The sequence below is a fragment of the Cebus imitator genome, unplaced genomic scaffold (genome assembly GCF_001604975.1).
Source record: "Cebus imitator isolate Cc_AM_T3 unplaced genomic scaffold, Cebus_imitator-1.0 Scaffold314, whole genome shotgun sequence".
Classification (NCBI taxonomy): domain Eukaryota; kingdom Metazoa; phylum Chordata; class Mammalia; order Primates; family Cebidae; genus Cebus; species Cebus imitator.
The window spans coordinates 1,522,559-1,542,850 of record NW_016107629.1 but is presented as its reverse complement, the minus strand read 5'-3'; the positions used below and the strand labels follow the sequence as shown (position 1 = coordinate 1,542,850).

The following is a 20,292-nucleotide window of genomic DNA, read 5'->3' as shown; positions in this document are numbered from 1 at the left end:
TTTTTTTGAGATGGAGTCTTGCTCTGCGGCCCAAACTGGAGTGCAATGGTGCAAAGTTGGCTCACTGCAATCACCGCTTCCTGGCTTCAAGTGATTCTCATGCCTCAGCCTCCGGAATAGCTGGGATTACAGGCACCCACCAACACACGTGGCTAAATTTTAATACTTTTCTTTTTTTTCCTATGCATTAGCCTATAAACATTTTTTTAAATATAACTTTAGCTGTATTTCACAATAGTGTTTTAATTGCATTCAGTTCAAAATAGTTGCTAGTTTCTATTTTAATATTTCCTTGATTGTGAGTTATGTAGAAATATAACTATATTTACTTGATATAAAAAACTATTTAGCTTTCACTTTGAAACTTTTTGATTTTGTTTATGCTCAGTTATATTTTTGACAACTGATTCGATATTCGTAACATACATATATTAAATATTATACTATCAACAAAAAGAATCAGCACCAAAGTCCTTGGTATACATTTGTTCATGATGCTTTCATTCCACATTTATTGAGCATGTGCTAGATACAAGCGCTGTGCATGCTAGTGACAAGTGAGGGATTCAAAGGAAATGTATGGACCCTGCCCTTGCCCTAAGAGGAACTCACAGCCTACTGAAGTGATAATGCCAGGCAAGACAGTGTTCTTTGGTTCCTTTTAGCTTTGTTCTTGTCAACCATGGCCACCAAATTAAAATATTAATTAATAAAATCTGACAATCTTTGAGTGAAGTGAAAATTCTCATAGTACTAAATGTTGACCATCTTATGGTTGCTCTATAATGCTCACAGATAATACTGTAGTGGGGATAAGCTGCTGTTTACAAACTTAAATGTGCAACAGTGTTTTTTTCTGTAACTGAAACTTATTTGTATTCAAAGCCCCCATTTTACTGCAGTGACAAAAATCTTATCAATGGGAGGCCTCTCTACCAGAAAGTCAGATACACTGACTGAAGCATATTCATCAGTGGGCTGCAGATTCTCTAAGGTGCCTTTGCACAGTCTCTGCCTGGGAAGCAGCGCAAGGGCGTTCCCAAACTGTCTCTCCTTCCCCTGGAGTGGGGAATGAGGGTGCATGAGTCTCAGTCTTCCTCCTCTCTTAATCTTGATTTTGTTTTTCCTTTTCTCCTTAGATGACGACACTCCTTCTAGCCCAGGGTTTTTGCTTCAGAGACACCTGCCACAACTCATTTTTGCGGGTGAAGAGCTTAAGGCTTCAGGTTAAGTGACTGGTTTGGAAAATCACAGGGAGACAGAACACAGCAAGAACCTGGCCCCATACTAAATGTCTAACAAACGTTTGGCTGTCAGTACCGACGCTCCCCAGCTGGTGTTATTTTTCACATGTGAGCAGGTTAATTCAGAGTATTATTTCTAGGAACAAATACTTGAATACCTGTATGTCCAAGGTGCCAGGGTTACAGGGAATTAACTAAATAAAATCTCTGGACTTAATAGGTTTACATTATATAGAAGGGCAAGCAAGAGATAATAAATAGGTTTAAAAAAAGAAAAGAGAAAAACAAGGTAATTTCAAACACAACCAGTTCTGTATTTCGGGTAACCTATGTTGTCCTCCATGCCAGAACGCGTTCCTTCTGGGGTGCCCCAGGAATCTCTTTGGCCTCTGCCATTGGACATCACAGGAAGCAACTGTAGTGGCTGGCTCTTCCCTCTCTTCCTACAAAACCTGACATGCCATTTATTTTTTCCTCTGACATCCCTTTGTTTCCTCTTGTCCTGGGAGCATTTACCAGGCTTTGGCACCCCACCTAGCACCCTCTAATTACTTTTTATCAATTTCCTACTTAATTTCTTATGTTGAAAGAACATGCTCTATAATTTTCATTTTTAGAAATGTGGTTTGTTTTATGGACAGCATATGGCTTATTTTGGTAAATAATCCTTATAAACTTGAGAATAATGAGTATTTTTCAGTAGTTAGGTGAAGTATTTTTTATATCTATCTGTGAGGTTGCTTTTGTACATGGTGGTGTTCAAATATTTGCAAATATCTCCACTGATTTTTTCATTTTTTTTTTTTTTGAGACAGTCTTACTCCATCGCCCAGGCTGGAGTGCAGTGGTGCAATCTTGGCTCACAGCAGCCTCCGTCTCCTGGGTTGAAGTGATTCTTCTGCCTCAGCCTCCTGAGTAGCTGGGATTACAGGTGCATGGCACCAAGCCCAGCTAATTTTTGAATTTTTTTTTTTTTTAAGATGGAATCTCTGTCTGTCACCAGGCTTGAGCGCAGTGGTGCCATCTTGGCTCACTGCAACCTCTGCCTTCTGGGTTCAAGCAATTTCCCTGCTTCAGCTTCCCAAGTAGCTGAGACTACAGCCGTGCACCACCATGCCTGGCTAATTTTTTGTATTTTAGTAGAGATGGAGTTTCACCATGAAGACCAGGATGGGCTCAATCTCCTGACCTCAAGTGATCTACCCACCTTGACCTCCCAAAGTGCTGGGGTTACAGGCATGAACCACTGTGCCCGGCCTCTTGTATCACTTCCTAAGTTGAGTTAAATCCAAATATTTTCTTGGATTTTCATATTTATCTTGTTAGTTTTTCCAATTTTGCCTCTATTTTAAGTGCATGTTATTAAGAGCATACACACATGGAACTGCCATACCTTTCTGTTGAATTATTAAAGTCTGCTGTATCTGGTACCAGTTTGCTATGACACATTTCTTTAGCTGAGTTTTGTGTGAAGTGGGTGCGTATATAATATTCTTTTAATGTTTTCTGTGTCCTCAGTTTAAAAGCATGTCTCTTGTAAGATAACCAAACTATAGATACGTGAAGACACAGACACACACACACACACACACACACACACACACACACACATGCAAACGACTTTCTTGGTATTTTTTCCACTTGATAAATAAAAGGAAAAGTTTCTCAGAGGCCACTCCACTGATTTTTAAAACAATCCATGTGGCTGCCTATCATCTACTTAACTGCCCTGTACTCTTAGCCACCATGATGACCCTGCCACTTTGGGAAATGTAGGTGGGACAGGAAGGGCTGGGGAAGAATGAGAAGATGGAGGTGTAAAAAAAGACAACAGGTGAAGAGAAGATGGAAGGAACAGGTGCCATTATGTTTTTTTTTTTTTTTTAAATGTACCTCTACACTCTCTCTCCTGTCCTTTTGCTGCTTCAGTTTTATATGTTTGGCCTTCTTGTGAATGCTTTGCATTTCTCACCCTCTCCATCATTTTTCTGTCTTTTTGTCTCACACTCCCTCTGGGTATGTTCTTCTTCTGACCTGTTTTCTAGTTCAATAATTTTCTTTTCTGTTATGTATAATTTATTATTAAATCTATTCATTGCATTCTTAATTTTATTACTGTATTTCCAGTTTTCCCCAAAGTCATATCATCTTCCAAAGTATAGACTACCTCCTCCTCCTCCTCCTCTTCCTCCCCTCCTCCTTCTCCTCCTCCTCCTTCTCTTCCTCCTCCTCCTCCTCCTCTTCCTCCTCCTTCTCCTCCTCCTTTACGCTTTTCTGGATGTTGATTTTCATTTAGCTTACCCAATGGACTAAATAGGCTAAGCTTTAAAAGATAACACATAACCAATACTTAACAGAAAAAATAATTTTGTATTTCAATTCTGTTAGGGTTTCTTTTCTTAATTAGGAAGGCGACTGTGCTTAAGTGGTGTCAGAACATCAGAGCAGGTTGTCCAACTGGGTCAAATTTACTTAGAAAAATAAAAGACAGAAAAATGTCAAAGGATTTAAGCTTTTCTGTTTAGTGAATATTAATACTTTCTTAGTCTTCTGTAGCTATCACATTATTTTCTCCTCGGGCATAGATAGATGGTAATTGCTTTATTTGTCCACAGTTTCACTTTCTTTTACAAGAAATGCTTCTACTCTGAGTCCTCCCAAAGGCCTGAAATTTCAAGCAGATGTTGATTCTCTGGTATTAATGATCTCTTTAAAGGTGTGTGTGCCTAAAGCTGGGCCAAGCAGAGCTTTTTCCTGGGATTTTATAATTTTGGATTGGAGAGATAGGTTGCAGGCTTCCTTTGATAATAGATATTCGAGATTCTGGCACTGATGGATGGACATGCACCCTGAAAAAGAAGCTAGTTCGTAGCAGATCCAAATGAAGCCAATAAACAGAAACAGAGTCACTTGAGGACTCCCCATCAGCCCTTTGGTTACCACAGCCATAAATTCCTTTTTGCCTAATTTGGATTTTTGTCAGACACAGCCAAAAGAGTTCTGACGAAGGTGTCCTCTTTTTGTTTTGCTGAAGCCTAAAAATTACAGGGTAGATTTTATAGTTTGATCATTACGGCTTAATCTAAGGGTACTTACACATTGCAAAGGCCTCTTTAAACTTGGCATATTGAAGAAATATTGTTGAAGAGGTTTGAAAATCCAGAAAACTACTTTTTCTCTCAGATCCCATAAAATGGGGATGAATATTTTCTTATGACACAATGTGTGGCAAGGATTAATTGAATTAATACAACTGAAGAAATCCTGAAAGAAAATCAAGGTAAGTGTTATCTCTATTTGCTTGAAGAGAAAACGGCTTCAGAGAATTCGATCAATCAAATGTCCACAGTACTGTGCACATTGCCAGCATCTGCCTTAGTTGTACATTATGAGCATCTCTATGAGTTCCCTAACCCATAGTAGACCCTTGGCTCCTGTGAAGAGGCACAGGAGTGAAGTGAGAGAGAAGTTATCCCCTGGGGCAAACGTCAAGACTCCTAGTCCTTCAAGAATATAAATCTGAGGCATGTTTCACACAGTTTCTCAGAGGTTCCCCACCATGATTGGAACCCCAGTGGTCCTAAGTGGTAACCAGCTAAATAAGGCACACTTTAGTGCCTTTCCATATGTCAATCCCCAACTTGCTTCTGCTTCCCCCATTTTTCTGCCAGATGAACTACTTTCACTCAAGATGTCATTGTCTCAGCCTCTGCTTTCAGAGGACGCCAAAATAAGATATAATTATTGATTACTCAAATCAATTAAAATGAGAAAAAGCATTGACAAAACTCATATCAATCTTGACTATTCATTGGTCTCAAAACTAAGACTTGAACCCCCAGGAAACTTAGGATTTTATTTGCATAAGCTATAGTTATTAAGAAATTCAGTTTGGTTTTGGAATAGAGATTGATGTACAGAAACACAACCTCATACACACATTCTCACACTCTGTGGGAAGGGTTTCCAGATCATTCTTTTTTGTGGTATTTGTTGGGTGGTCCAAGTGGGGAAGAAGTAAAGAGTCTTTGTTCTTTTCAGACAAACTTATAAACTAACTGAATAGACGGCTGGCCAAAAGATGGACTTTGTTTACAAGTCTGTTTATAAATAAAATAATGTTCTAATTTTTATTAAATAATGGGCAGTTAAGCAGCAATGAAAATAAGTATATTAGAATTAAACAAAGGAGGCCCATATCTCACTTTAAAGTGGTCAGCTCTTTTCCCCTAAACCCCAAACAATCCTGTCTCCTTACAACATCTTGCTTCAGAACTGACTACCAGCTATTGCAGGAAATTGAACTGTTTTTGATCTACATTTGTGATGAGTCTGCCATAATGTAATTCTGATTGTGCTGTCAAAGAAAATTACATATTCCCCCCCAAAAATAATTATGTGTAAAGCAAATGTGATTATCATTGTTAGTGTGGAAGGGTACCATTTAAAATCATGAATGAATATTTTTCCTTTTACATTTGCTGTTCCTCTTTGACCTTTCCTCCTTTCAAACAGCTAAGCAGTTTCATGGAGAAAACACAGAGCAAAAACTAGAGAAAAAATAAAGAAGTCTTTTTCCAAATGTTGCTCCTTTGAGAACTATGCTTAAGTCTCTTTACAAATAAAGTGATTTTCTGATTTTTATTAAGTAATAGCAAACAGTGAAATACTATGAAAAATAGTTATAATCGAATTAAACATGGGAGGAAGCTCAGAGTTGGTTTTAAAGCAGCCAACTGTTTTCCCACCAAGTCCCAAACTAAATGTAACATAGCCATTTCCCTTCCTTAGAGAAACAAAAGTTACTCCTAATTTTGATTGAAGATGTAGAAGAAAATACTATATGAGAAAGAACAACCCTCCTATGCCACATACCCTGGCGGGAAGGCTTGTTGGGCATGTGAGAGGAAAGAGAAGTGTTAAGAATGTGGACGTCGGCCGGGCGCGGTGGCTCACATCTGTTATCCCAGCAATGGGAGGCCGAGGCAGGCGGATCGCGAGGTTAAGAGATCTAGATCATCCTGGCCAACACAGTGATACTTCGTCTCTACTAAAAATACAAAAAAATTAGCTGGACATGGTGGCATGAGCCTGTAGTCCCAGCTACTCGGGAGGCTGAGACGGAAGAATCGCTTGAATCCAGGAGGCAGAGGTTTCAGTGAGTCGAGATTGTGCCACTGCACTCCAGCCTGGCAACAGAATAAGACTCCATCTCAAAAAAAAAAAAAAAAAAAAAATGTGGATGTCAGTAATTCAGGGTGAAAAGTCCTTTATCTTACTTCCATGTCAGAACCCGCCCCCCAGAGGCAGGAACACAAAACCAAACCAAACCCAGTTGGCCTGGGGCTGGCAGTACATCCCAAAAGAGAAAAGACACTTGCCTCCTTTCCTAGTTAAGATTTTTTTTTTTTTATTGTACTTTAGGTTCTGGGGTACATATGCAGATCTTGCAGGATTGTTGCATAGGTACACACATAGCATGGTGGTCTCTATTCCCCCTTCACCTACATCAGGCATTTCTTTCAATGTTATCCCTCTCCAACCTCTCCAACCCCCACTGTCCCTCCCCTAGCTCCCCACCTTGCAACAGACCCTAGTGTGTGATGCTCCCCTCCCTGTGTCCACGTGTTCTCATTGTTCAATACCCGCCTATGAGTGAGGACACGCAGTATTTGGTTTTCTGTTCTTGTGTCAGTTTACTGAGGATGATGGTTTCCAGATTCATCTATATCCCTACAGAGGATAATGAACTCATCCTTTTTTATGGCTGCATAGTATTCCATGGTGTATATGTGCCACATTTTCTTTATCCAGTCTATCACTGATGGGCATTTGGGTTGGTTCCAAAACACCAAACATGGAAAGGAACAACCAGTACTAGCCACTAGTTAAGAATCTGAGCAATGGCAAGACCCCCTCAAAACTGAATTGGCTGAGTGATATATCTAAGCACATGAGACCTTAAAACAGACAGCTAGGATTTCCACACTCTGTGACTAGAAAAATGAACAATTCTTTAGCACTGAATAGCAACATGGAAGTCATGCAGATAGTTGCTGGACCTGAGGGGTCTTGTGACAGAAACCAAGCATAGCTAATGCAATACAGGGATGAATGACTGAGGCCCAGGTGGCATACTGGACATCTCTGTGGATTCCAGGGTTCATAGCTGCTGACAGCAAGGCCACATACCCTCCTATGCCCCTGAATACCTTGGCACTACATAAGCTCCCAAATTTCTATACAACTCAGAGGAAAAATAGAGGCTCAACTAAGTTGGCTAACATGAAGTTTTCACTTCTTGGAAAAGTTAGGACACAAAGTAGCAATTATATTTAATTATAGAAAATAAGGGATTTTTTCATATACTTGAATATGCATGAACACATGAGGTGTACACTAATCATAAGTTTGTTTTTGATAGAAATTTTGCTTTGTTAAATCCACATTTATTCTTCCTTCTAGACTTAAAAGCAAAAAAAAAAAAATCTCCTTACAAAGAACATTAATGTGACATTTTAATTCTATTTAAAAATTGTCAAATTAAAAAAACCTTATGTTGCAGGTTTAAAAGAAAATGACATCTGCTTGCCTTTCTTTGAGTTTTGCTTCTGCTGTGCTATAATCATGAAAGTTCTGTTTTGCACACTTAGGCCTAAAGCTCACTTATTATCTCCATGTTACTAAAATCTTTTGGTTTGATTCTTTAGTGTCACGATGTAGAAAGATGATTGCATTTTGCCTGATTCTCATGTACCATTTGACAACCTCCTACTCAGAGAGAATTGGCAGACTGGGCTCAGTAGTTATTTTGCTGTACAAAGAGAATTAATACAAAGAAATATTCATACAACAGGAAAGGAAAAAATGAAACTCACAGATTTTGGCACAACATGAACTGATTTACTTCAGACAATGAATATCTTCATGTTAAGGTTATGTAATTAAAATCCTTCTATTTAAATTCTTTCAAATGTTCTTTTAAAAAGCGAATTTTCTTTCATTAAGAAAATTAGAATAATCCCTGTACTTCCACACCTCTGTATGTATAAGTACTAAATTATGATAATTATGCCTAAGAAATGTCAGCCCTAATTTATTCCCTTATGAGGCACCCCCGCCCACCTCCATTCCCACACATACATTCATTTTGTAAATTGTTTTTTCAGGTTCTCTAATGTAAATCAACGGCATTGAAGACCACAATTAATGCCTCCCTGTATCCATATCCTTTGCAAAGTGACCTTGCAGATTCTTCCATCAGGAGATAAGTCTATTGCCTTATTCCCTTAATCTGGGCTAAGCCTTGTGCCTTGTTTTAGCTAATAGAATGTGACAGAAGCGCTAAGGTGTCACTTTTGAGCTTAGGCTTTAGGCAGCCATGAATGCTTCTGCTTTTTCTCTTGAAACCATGCCACTGCCCTATGAATAAGCCTAGGCCAACTTGCAACGAATAAGAAGGATAAGAGAGTATGTAGAAGAGAGCCCCATTATTCCAGCTGAAGCCAGCCTAGAGTTAGATGATCCTTAAATGTGTGAGACAGTCCACCCAAAACCAGAAAAGCGGCCTACTAGACCTGTGGCTGATTCAGATGCATGAGTGAATCTAGCAAGAATCCAAGAGCTACCCTGATGACTCCTAATATGTGCTTTTGTTTGAAGCCACTTAGTATTGGGACTTGTTTGTTATGCAGCAGAGCTAACTAATGCATCTAATAATTAGCATTTTCTTCCAATATTTCATTTTACTCTAGGATTTCTTAAAAGCCCTTGGACATTTGGATGGAGATTTATAATTTGTGTAATATTTTATAACATTGCATTGAGAATTTTCATGTGAACTGGGTGTGTAGGTTATTCAGTTCAGTATTTATTTATATTGTATTTATGTGGCATTTGTATTAGTCATCTTGGGATGCCATAACAAAATATCATAGGCTATTTGGGTAGCCATAGGTTGGCTTAAATACAAAATACTTATGTCTCAGATTTCTGAAGTTAGGGAAGTACATGATCAAGGTACAGTCTGGTTTGGTTCCTGGGGAGGGCTCTCCTCTTGGCTTGCTGACAGCTGCCTTCTTACTATGTCCTCTTCATGTGGTGGAGAAAGAGAGGGAGAGAGGGAGAAAGGAAGAGTGGGAGAAATGAGGGGAAGGAGAGAGAGAGAGAGAGAGCTCTGACACTAATTCTACCAGATTAGAACCCCAACTTTTTGACTGTATTTAACATTAATTACTCTCTTAATCTGAATACAGCCACATGAAAGATGAGAAATTCAACATATACATTTATACATTTAGGAGGACACAATCCTGTCTGTAACAGAGGCCATATGGTTCAATTTCAGAGTATGATGTATCTATATCTAGATTTTCCTAACAAAGGAAATAAAAAAACTTATTTAAAATATTTCTGGGACTGGCAATTCAACAACCATCCTGGTAATAGTATACTTCTCTTACAATCAGTAAATGCTTGCTTATATCTACTTATAAATTTTCAATTTCATGAAATTGAATACTTTCAATACAATTTAATACTTATACTCTCTTTTGTACAGTTATGGAATAAGTGATTGGCATATTATTAAACTTTTATTGCTTGAAGGCAGAATGGTCATAGCATTATTTCCTTTCCTCATTGTATTTGTTGATATAGTTTATGATTATGAATTTCAGGACTATTTCTAAAATTGCCAGTGATACCAGTTAGGGTCTCCCAAGATTGTTTCTTTCAAACAGCATTTGAAAGTTTCTTAAATTTGTTAACTGATTACATAAATCACACTGTTTCCATAGCACCCACAAAGATAATATTCAGAACGACCTAAACATCTTTCTCCACAGAAGGAAAAGGCACATACAAGGTATTTATTTTAAGATAACCAAAAAGATATTAATTTTTAGTTGATATAACTACTGTTTATATTAGTATGGATGCTGACCTCTCTTGTTCATCTTTGTATATGGCTTTAGTCACTTTCTACTGAATACATTGTACTGATTTATGCCAGCTTATTTTACTGCCACCCATTGATTCACGTATTCAATGTGTTAAATACTGCTCTAAGTTCTGGGAAGCCAAATATGGTAAACAAAGGAAGAAAAGGCACTATCCTAGGAATCTTACTATCTAGTTGGGAAGAGGGCAACACACAAATGAATATAAAATATACTGTCTAGTACTACAATGTGTTCTGAGGAAAAATAAATCAAAATAAGTGAATGGAGAGTGGTGGGGGATCACTTTAGACAGAGGGGTCAGGGATAGTATCTCTGAGGACATGAGATTTGAGTGGACATCTAACTAGAGTAAGGGAACAAGTCATACATGTATCTGGTGGAAGAAAATTCCAGCTGGAAAAAACAGCAAATGTCAAGGCCTGAAACAGTGAAAACTTGGTTTTAAAATTTGTAACTTAAGTAGTATTTTCTATTCCTTCAATCATTCGACTTAAGTTTTATTTGTTTTGTTTTGTTTTATTTGGAAGTGAGATTTCAAAATATAGCAAGGGAAGGCTTTATATAAAGAGACTGAAGAATGTTCTCTCTGGAGTTTTCTAAGATTAAGTTGCTTAAGTATTTGAAAGAATTTTTATGGCTTTGCCAAGTCCATCACCTTGTCCCAGCTGATGTTAAATTGGGATTTGTAAGCCTCTTGGTCATTCTTACCTCTATGCCTATCATTAATTTATTAAAAGTATTTATCGACACCTAAGATATATCAGGGGCTGTACTAAAGGCTGAAGATATATAATTGACAAGTAAACCATGGTCCTTGCTACCATAAAGTTGCTTATTCCTACTAGAGATCAGCTGTAATAATGGTAAAGAGATAAGCTTTGTCTCTTTACTACAAGTGTTTATAGTCTGCTATGGTCATTTACTAAATTTAGATATTATACAATTTATGCTTGTTTATACTTCAGATTTCCAGTTTGCAAAATGGGGATTCATTTACTTCACAAATGTTTGTTGGTACCTTACTAGGTCCCAGACACTCTTATAGGTGGTTTGGGATACAATAATCAACAAAACAGACAAAATTAACATAATATCTAATGAGAATGTTTTAAGATTTACCTAGACAATATATATAGTTCCCAGAACACAGTAACTACTAGATAAATGTTAGGTATACACTCTTTATATTTGCAAAACTGGTGCTGGTAAATATAAAGCCCTGATAAAGCATGGTTGAATTGAATTTTGTTATTTTATGGAGCAGGAAGCAACCTGTGTTATAGATTAAAAATACAGATATGGTGATAAAGTTATAGATAATGAAGTGAAAACAGACTAATGAAGAGAAAAACGTCTGAATGCGTGAGGTCTGTTCCTAACTTTTGGAGCTGACATTGAGAGGTGTCCATGGCATTCCTCTTCAGGCCTGTGGCAAAACTGCAAGTTGCCTTCCCAGTGTCCATAGTCTCCCTTTCTGTTTTTTTGTTGCCTGTTTTGCACAGGTTATCATGCCTTTGTCTAAATCAAAAGGATTATAATGCCAAGCATTCCTCACAGTCAGGATGGCCAATGAGATGCAATGAGAATTTACTTGGTGAGATTCCTAAAAAAGGTCTTTAAAAGAGGAAGGAACTCAGCTTGCATATGCCTTTCACCTTTCAGTGTTCACCTCCTCCTTGGTCTAGGACATAAACACAATGCAGGTTGTAAACAACCATGTTATGAGAATGAGCTAACAAGCAAAAGCAAACATGAAGATGATGAAACAGAAGACTGGAATGAGCCTGGCTCCCCAGTGGTGTTGTAGAGTTGCTAAATTAGCCCCAGATTTCCTGCTCAGTACCTTGTTACATATGCAATAGATATTCAAAGTTGTTTAAGGCACTGTTACATTTTTTGGGAGGTAAGGGGTAGTTTCTGTTATTCATAGCTGAATGCATCCTTCAACCAATATGAAGTTTTTGGATATCACTGTCTACCAAATGTTTTCATGGACCATTAGTGGTGACTCTTGCGTTTTTAGGTGTTTAGGTGGTTGCCCACATTACAAGCCCTGCTTTACTAACCAATAAAATGTGTGATTGTTTCAACCTCATAATTCAGTCTTCTCACCACTTATTTTAATTCTAAATTAACTTGAACACACAGGTGTGAGATGAATATGAGGGGTTGGCCAAACCTCTTCTTGTAGAGTGTGGAAAGTCTTTCTGTTAAGGAATGTCCAGTATATTGATGGATGCTCAGTGGGTGCCCCAAGAATACACAGAGTTGAGGTTGCTGATGTCATTCACATCAAAACCAGCTTCCTGCCACTGCTTTAGTGGCATCCATGTGTCATTTAAATGTAGAATTGTGGCTTTTTCACACCTATGCTTTTCCTATTTTCAAGAAGTCTTGGTTACAAAGCTAGAGAATCAGTTGGCCTTTCCATATATGAGTGAAAGTTTTAATCTTTTACTAATTAGAAGATAACCTAGATTCATTATTTTTATTCATCTTTCTTTTTAGTTATTAAAAATTGATCTTTTTATTTATAGCTACATGAAAAATTCTTTTGTAGTTTCTCCAAAGGTTTTCTCTCCCCATTATCTTTCTTTCTTTCTAAAATGAAACTTGAGATGTGCATATGGGAAAAATCTGTTTGTACATATGTTTGGTGGGAAATGTGGAAGGGAAAAGCCAGCTATCCGTTGCACAGCCATATTTTAAATTTGGACTGTATCAAGACGTCATAGTTCAGGAACATACCACTTCATTTAAATTGGCTTTTTGTCTACAGGTACCATACTTAATTTTCCATCATCTCTGGAGAGGATTTGTCAGAAATCATGAGGATGCATCATAAATTCTCCTAATGACTTTTAGCTCTGTTGTCTCAGTGTGCTAGACAGCCTTTGCCCCTTTGACTTCTGCATCAGAGTAGCATCCCTTAGGCATTTCTTATTACTTGCAGGGCTGAAGTCAGCACTTTCCTAGAGTGGGAAGCTCAGGATTTTTTCCTGGGAGTTGCACTAAAAACTTAAATAGTTATGGGCTGAGAATTTGTGTATACTGCATTTCTCCAGGTGAACTGAAAATTAGTAATAGGCCCTGACATTTCTCTTCAGACTATTCAGTAAGTATTTTATTTCCAGAGCTGAAAGCATAGGTACGCTATGAATGTCTGATTTATCCTATCCTCTCTATTCATGGGTGTCTATTTAAGAAGTATGTTCTAGTAGAAATGTCATGGTTTTGGAGACAAAAGACTCTGAGCTCTGCCAGTGTTTGACAAATGTAACTTGAAACAAATAGCCTACGTCCCAGGAGTCTGTTTTTCATCTGTGGATGGAATTAGCAAGGCCTGTGCTGTCTTATCTCATGACTGTTGTGAGATTTCACAGTAAGACAGTGTGTGGGGATGATTTGTGCACTATAAAGTAGTATAAACATGTATGTATAAAATCTCTCCACTGTACCAGATCTTATCACTTCTCTTCATAGGCATGGCTCATGGATTGGAAGTAACTTTACTTCCAGGCCAATCCCTGTAAATACTATCCATTCCTGCCAAGATAAATCTCAACCTAAACTTGACCACTTTGCTAGGTTCAAATGCAGACTTTTTGTTCACTAATTATGGAATCTTGTATTATTTACTCAACCTTCCCATTATGTATATAATATACACATATGTGTGTGTGTGTGTGTGTGTATATATATATATATATAATGTATATGTATATATAATGTATGTGTATATATAATGTGTACACACACACACACACACACACACACATATATATATATATATATATATAATATCTTCTTTCTCCACTTGATTGATGGACATTTGGACGGGTTCCATGTTTTTGTAATTGCAAATTATGCTGCTCTGAACATACTTGTGTGAGCACCTTTTTCATATAATGACTTATTTTCCTATGAGTAGATACCTAGTAGTGGGATAGCTGGATCAAATGGTAGATCTACTTTTAGTTCTTTAAGGAATCTCTGCCTGTTTTCCATAGTGGTTGCACTAGTTTACATACATACCAACAGTGTAAAAGTGTTCCCCTTTTACCAGATCCATGCCAGATCTATTATTTTTTGATTTTTTGATTATGGCTATTTTTGCAGGAGTAAGGTGATATCGCATTGTGGTTTTGATTTGCATTTCCCTAATAGTGATGTTGAGCACTTATCCATATGCTTGTTGACCGTTTGTATATCTTTTTTCAGAATTGTCTATTCATGTCCTTTGGCCACTTTTTAATGGCATTTTTTGTTTTATCTTGCTGATTTGTTTGAATTATCTGTAGATTCTGGATTTTAGTCCTTTTCTGGATGTACAGATTGCAATGATTTTCCCCTACTCTGTGGGTTGTCTGTTAGTTCTGATTATTTCTTTAGCTGTGCAGAAGCTTTTTAGTTTAATTAAGTCCCATCTATTTATCTTGTTTTTTGTTGCATTTGCTTTTAGGTGTGTGATTATGAAGTCTTTGCCTAAGCCAGTGTCTAGAAGGATGTTTTCGTTTGCTTTGTGAAAGATCAGTTGGCTATATTTGGGTTTATTTCAGGATCCTCTATTCTGTTCCATTGGTCTACGTGCCTGTTTTCATACCAGTACCATGCTATTTTGGTGACTATGGCCTTATAGTATAGTTTGAAGTTGTGTAATTTGATGCCTCCAGATTTGTTATTTATGCTTAGTTTTGCTTTGGCTATGCAGGTTCTTTTTTGGTTTCATATGAAGTTTAGGGCTTTTTTTTTCTGGTTCTGTGAATAATGATGGTAGTATTTTGATGGGAATTGCATTCAACTTTTGGCAGTATGGTCATGTTCACAATTTGATTCTACCCATCTATGAACATGAGGTATGTTTCCATTTGTTTATGTCGTCTATGATTCTTTCTGCAGTGTTTCATAGTTTTCTTTGTAGAGCTCTTTCACCTCCTTAGTTAGGTATATTCCTAAGTATTTTGTTTTATTTTTTGCAGCGATTGTAAAAGCAATTGAGTTCTTGATTTGATCCTCAGCTTAATTGCTGTTGGTATATAGCAGAGCTACTGATTTGTGCACATTAATTTTGCATCCTGAAACTTTGCGGAATTCTTTTATCAGTTCTAGGAGCTATTTGGAGGAGTCTTTGTGGTTTTCTAGATATACGATTATATCATCAGCAAACAGTGACAGTTTGACTTCCTCTTTACTTCCTCTTTTGGACGCCCTTGATTTCTTTCTCTCATCTGATTACTCTCGGCAGGACTTCCAGTACTATACTGAATAGAAGTGGTGAAAGTGGGTATCCTTGTCTTGTTCCAGTTCTCAGGGGGAATGCTTTCAACTTTTCCCTGTTCAGTATAATGTTGGCTGTGGGTCTGTCACAGCTGGTTTTTAGTACCTTAAGCTACGTCCTTTCTATGCCAATTTTGCTGACGGTTTTCATCATAAAGCGAAGCTGGATTTTGTCAAATGCTTTTTCTGCATCTATTGAGGTAATCATGCGATTTTTGTCTTTAATTCTGTTTATGTGATTTATCACATTTATTGACTTGTATGTGTTAAATCATTCCTGTATCCCTGGCATGAAACCCACTTGATCATGGTGGATTATTGTTTTGATATACTGTTGGATTTAGCTAGTTAGCTAGTATTTTGTTGAAGATTTTTACATTTATGTTTATTAGGGATATTGATCTATAGTTTTCTTTTTTTGTTACGTCCTTCCCTGGTTTTGGTATTAAGGTGATACTGGCTTCATAGAATGATTTAGGCAAGTTTCCCTCTTTCTCTATACTGTGGAATAGTGTCAATAGTATTGGTAGCAATTCTTTTTTGAATATCTGATAGAATTTAGCTGTGAATCTGTCTGGTCCTGAACTTTTTTTTTATGAGAAATTACCATTTCAATCTTGCTGCTTGTTATTGGTCTATTGATAGTTTCTCTATCTTAATGGCTTAATCTAGGAGGATTGTCTATTTCCAGGAATTTATCCACCTTGCCTGGGTTTTCTAATTTATGTGCATAAAGGTGTTCATAGTGACCTTGAATAATCTTCTGTATTTCTGTGGTATAAGTAATGTCTCCTATTTTGTTTCCATTTGAGCTTATTGGATCTTCTCTCTTCTTTTCTTGGTTTATCTTGCTAGTGGGCTATCAATTTTATTTATCTTTTCAAGGAACCAGCCTTTTGTTCCATTTATCTTTTGTATTTTTTTGTTTGTTTCAATTTCATTTAGTTCTGCTCTGATCTTTGTTATTTATTTTCTTCTGCTGAGTTTGGGTTTGGATTTTTCTTGTTTCTCCAGTTCTGTAAGGTGTCACCTTAGCTTGTCTATTTGTGCTTTTTCAGACTTTTTGATGTAGCCATTTAATGCTATGAACTTTACTCCTAGCACCATTTTTGCTGTATCCCAGAGGTTTTATAGGTCGTGTCACTATTATCATTCAGTTCAAGTAACTTTTCATTTCCATCTTGATTTCATTGTTAACCCAACAATATTCAGGAGCAGGTTATTTAATTTTCATGTATTTGCATGGTTTTTGAGGGATCCTTTGGGAGATGATTTGCAATATTTTTCTACTGTGGTCTGAGAGAGTACATGATATAATTTCAGTTTTCTTAAATTTACTGAGACTTGTTTTGTGGCCTATCATATGGTCTATCCTGGAGAATGTTCCACATGCTGATGAATGGAATGTATGTTCTGCAGTTGTTGGGTAGAATGTTCTGTAAATATCTGTTAAGTTCATTTGCTGTGGGGTATAGCTTAAATTCACTATTTCTTTGTTGACTTTCTCTCTTGACTTGTCTAGTGCTGTCAATGAAGTATTAATGTCCCTCACTATTATTGTGGTGCCATCTATCTCATTTCTTAGGTTTAGTAGTAATTGTTTTATAAGTTTGGGAGCTCCAGTGTTAGGTGCATATACATTCAGGATTGTGATATTAATATTTTCCTGTTGGCCTAGTCCTTTTATCATTATATAATGTCCCTCTTTGTGTTTTTTAACTGCTGTTGCCTTGAAGTTTTTTTATATGCTACAACAATAGCTACTCCTGCTCACTTTTGGTGTCTATTTGCATGAGATATTGTTTTCCACCCCCTTTCTTAAGTTTATGTGAGTCCTATGTGTTAGATGAGTCTCCTGAAGACAGCAGAAACTTGGTTGGTGAATTCTTATCCATTCTACCATTCTATATCTTTTAAGTGGAGCATTTAGGCCTTTTACATTCAATGTTAGTATTGGGATGTAAGGTACTATTCTATTCATTCTGCTATTTGTTGCCTGAATAGCTTTTAAAATTTATTTATTGTGTTTTTGTTTCATAGGTCTTGTGTGATATATGCTTTAAGAAGTTTCTATTTTGGTGTATTTTGAGGATTTATTAAAAAACTTAGAGCTCCTTTTAGTGGTTTTCATAGTGCTGGCTTGGTAGTGATGAATTCTTTCAATATTTTTTTGGCTGGAATAGACTGTATCTTTCCTTCATTTTTGAAGCTTAGTTTTGCTGGATACAAAATTCTTGTCTGATAATTGTTTTAAGGAGGCTAAAAACAGGAACCCAATTCCTTCTAGCTTATAGGGTTTCTGCTGAGAAATTTGCTGTTACTCTGATAGGTTTTGCTTCATAGGTTACCTGATAGTTTTGCCTCACAGTTCTTAAGATTCTTTCCTTCATCTTGACTTTAGATAACATGATGACTATGTGCCTAGGTGTGATCCTTTTGTGATGAGTCTCCCAGCTTCTCCAAGAAGCTCTTTGAGCTTCTTGTATTTGAATGTCTAGATCTCTAGCAAAGCTGGGGAAATTTTCCTCAATTACTTCATCAAATATGCTTTCCAGACTTTTATATTACTCTTCTTCTCCAGGAACACTAATTATTCTTAGATTTGGGCACTTAACAGAGTCCTAAACTTCTTGGAGACTTTGTTCACTTTTTTAAAATTCCTTTTTCTTTGTCTTTGATGGATTGGGCAAATTTCAAAGCCTTGGCTTCAGGCTCTGAAATTTTTTCTTCTGCTTTTTTGATTCTATTGCTGAGACTTTCCAGTGCATTTTGCATTTCTCTAAGTGTGTCCTTGATTTCCAGAAGTTGTGATTGTTTTTTTGTTTATGCTGTCTATTTCACCTTCATATCCTGAATCAGCTTTTTGATTTCTTTAGGTTGGACTTCATCTTTCTTTGATGCCTCCTTGATTAGCTTAAAAATTAACCTTCTGAATTCTTTTTCTGGCAATTCACAGATTTTGTCTTGGTGTGGAGCCATTACTGGCAAGCTAGTGTGATCTTTTGGGGTTGTTAAAGAACCTTACTTTGTTTTTTCATATTACCAGAATTGTTTTTCTGGTCCCCTCTCATTTGGGTAGACTGTGTCAGAGGGAAGATCTGGGACTCAAGGGCCATTGTTCAGATTCTGTGTCCCACAGGGTACTCCCTTGATGTGGTGTTCTCCCTTTTCCCTTAGGGATGGGCCTTCCTAAGAGCAAAACTGCAGTGATTGTTTTTGTTCTTTTGGGTTTAGCCACCTAGCCAAGCTACCGGGCTCTGAGCTGGCACTGAGGAATGTCTGTTCCTGTGTTGTGATCCATCTTCAGGTCTTTCAGCTATGGATTCCAGCACCTGCTCTGGTGGAGCTAGCAGCGGGGAGAAGTGGACTCTGTGAGGGCCCTTGGTTGTATTTTTGTTTAGTGTGCTAGTTTTGTGTTGGCTGGCCTCCTGCCATGAGGTGGTGCTTTTGAGAGTGCATCAGCTATGGTACTACAGGGGGATGCAAACTTGCCCTAGAGTTGCCTGGTTAAATATTCAGGTTTATCAGGTGGTGGGCAGGGCCATGGGACTCCCAAGAGATTATGTCCCTTATCTTCAGCAGCCAGGGAGGGTAGAGAAAGACCAACAGGTAAGGGCAGGGATAAGCATATCTGAGTTCAGACTCTCCTTGGGCAGGGCTTGCTATGACTGTTGTGGGGGATGGAGGGGTGGTTCCCAGGCCAATGGAGGCGTAGTTCCCAGGCCAATGGAGTTGTGTTCCCAGGGGTATTATGGCTGCCTCTGCTTCATCATACAGGTCATCAGGGAAGTTAGGGAAAGCTGGCAGTCATAGGCCTCACCCTGCTCCCACTCAGCCCACAGTCCTAGAGGCTGGTCTCACTCCCAGTGTGCCCCTCAACAGCACTGAGTCTATTTTTAGGCAGCTGGTGACCTGGGCTAAGAACTTGCCCCAGACCAGAAGCCCCTCTGCCGAGAAAGCAAGCAGACTCTCATTTTTTTTTAGTCTCAGGTTCCAGTATCAATCCAGTTCCTTTAAAGGCTCTGTAGATTCTCTCAGCTTTCCTGATATCTTCCTGTGGTAATTCTTGGAGCAAAACCTCATGATGTGAGTCTCCACATGCTTCTCTGTCTGCCTGAGTTGGAGCTGCCGGCTAGTCTTTTCTCCTATCTGCCATCTTCCCTATTACCTGTTGTTAGAATTCTATTTTCATTCCCTTTAAATGACTAGCAGTTTGCCATAGACTCCAGGGTACCTCTTCAAAAATTTCTTTCTTTTTCTTTTTATCCCTGTCAGCCAGAATAGGGTACCCTCTAAGAGTTCACATCAGTGATAGCAGCTAGTTAGGGTTGTGTGTGTGTATGCCTGTGTGTGTATGTGTGTTTTGCCTTTTGTTGAGGCTATTACAATTTGAATTTGTCCTGTTGACTTGTGCCTTCTCTTTATTTCACATTCTGACAGAAATGAAGAGTGATCAATATTATATAGTTACTATAACTTTATCTTCTGCCAAATATCTGACAGTTTACATTTTTGATTTGAACATTTATCTATATAATCTTATAAAGGAGAAATAACATATCAAATTATATATTTATTTAACTTTAATTTTGGAAAAAGGATAAAAAGATGTGAATTATATTCTCTTCTGGAAAATCTTTTATATATGATAGTACTCATGGATTTATGATTTAGATTAAATAAATTAATCTCTTTAAACTTTCAGAAATATAATTAGAAATCCTCTTTCCTGTAAGGCAAATAAAAGTGGTTCTTAGATATGAAACTCAACACCTAAAAAGCTTAGGGTTGAATATCAAGTAAGAGGT

At 37.6% G+C, this 20,292-nt stretch overlaps 2 long non-coding RNA genes across 2 annotated transcripts in view; both read left to right on the top strand.

Moving 5' to 3' along the window:
• LOC108286168 overlaps positions 1 to 8,505 on the top strand; it is a 59,400-nt gene extending 50,895 nt beyond the window's left edge. The window contains exon 4 of the long non-coding RNA XR_001817837.2: positions 8,414 to 8,505. This is a non-coding gene — a long non-coding RNA (uncharacterized LOC108286168). The remainder of the gene's footprint in view (positions 1 to 8,413) is intronic.
• Positions 8,506 to 19,475: 10,970 nt separating this feature from the next.
• Positions 19,476 to 20,292, top strand: part of LOC119467643 — a 1,149-nt gene continuing 332 nt past the window's right edge. Inside the window, exon 1 of the long non-coding RNA XR_005196191.1 lies at positions 19,476 to 19,570. This is a non-coding gene — a long non-coding RNA (uncharacterized LOC119467643). The remainder of the gene's footprint in view (positions 19,571 to 20,292) is intronic.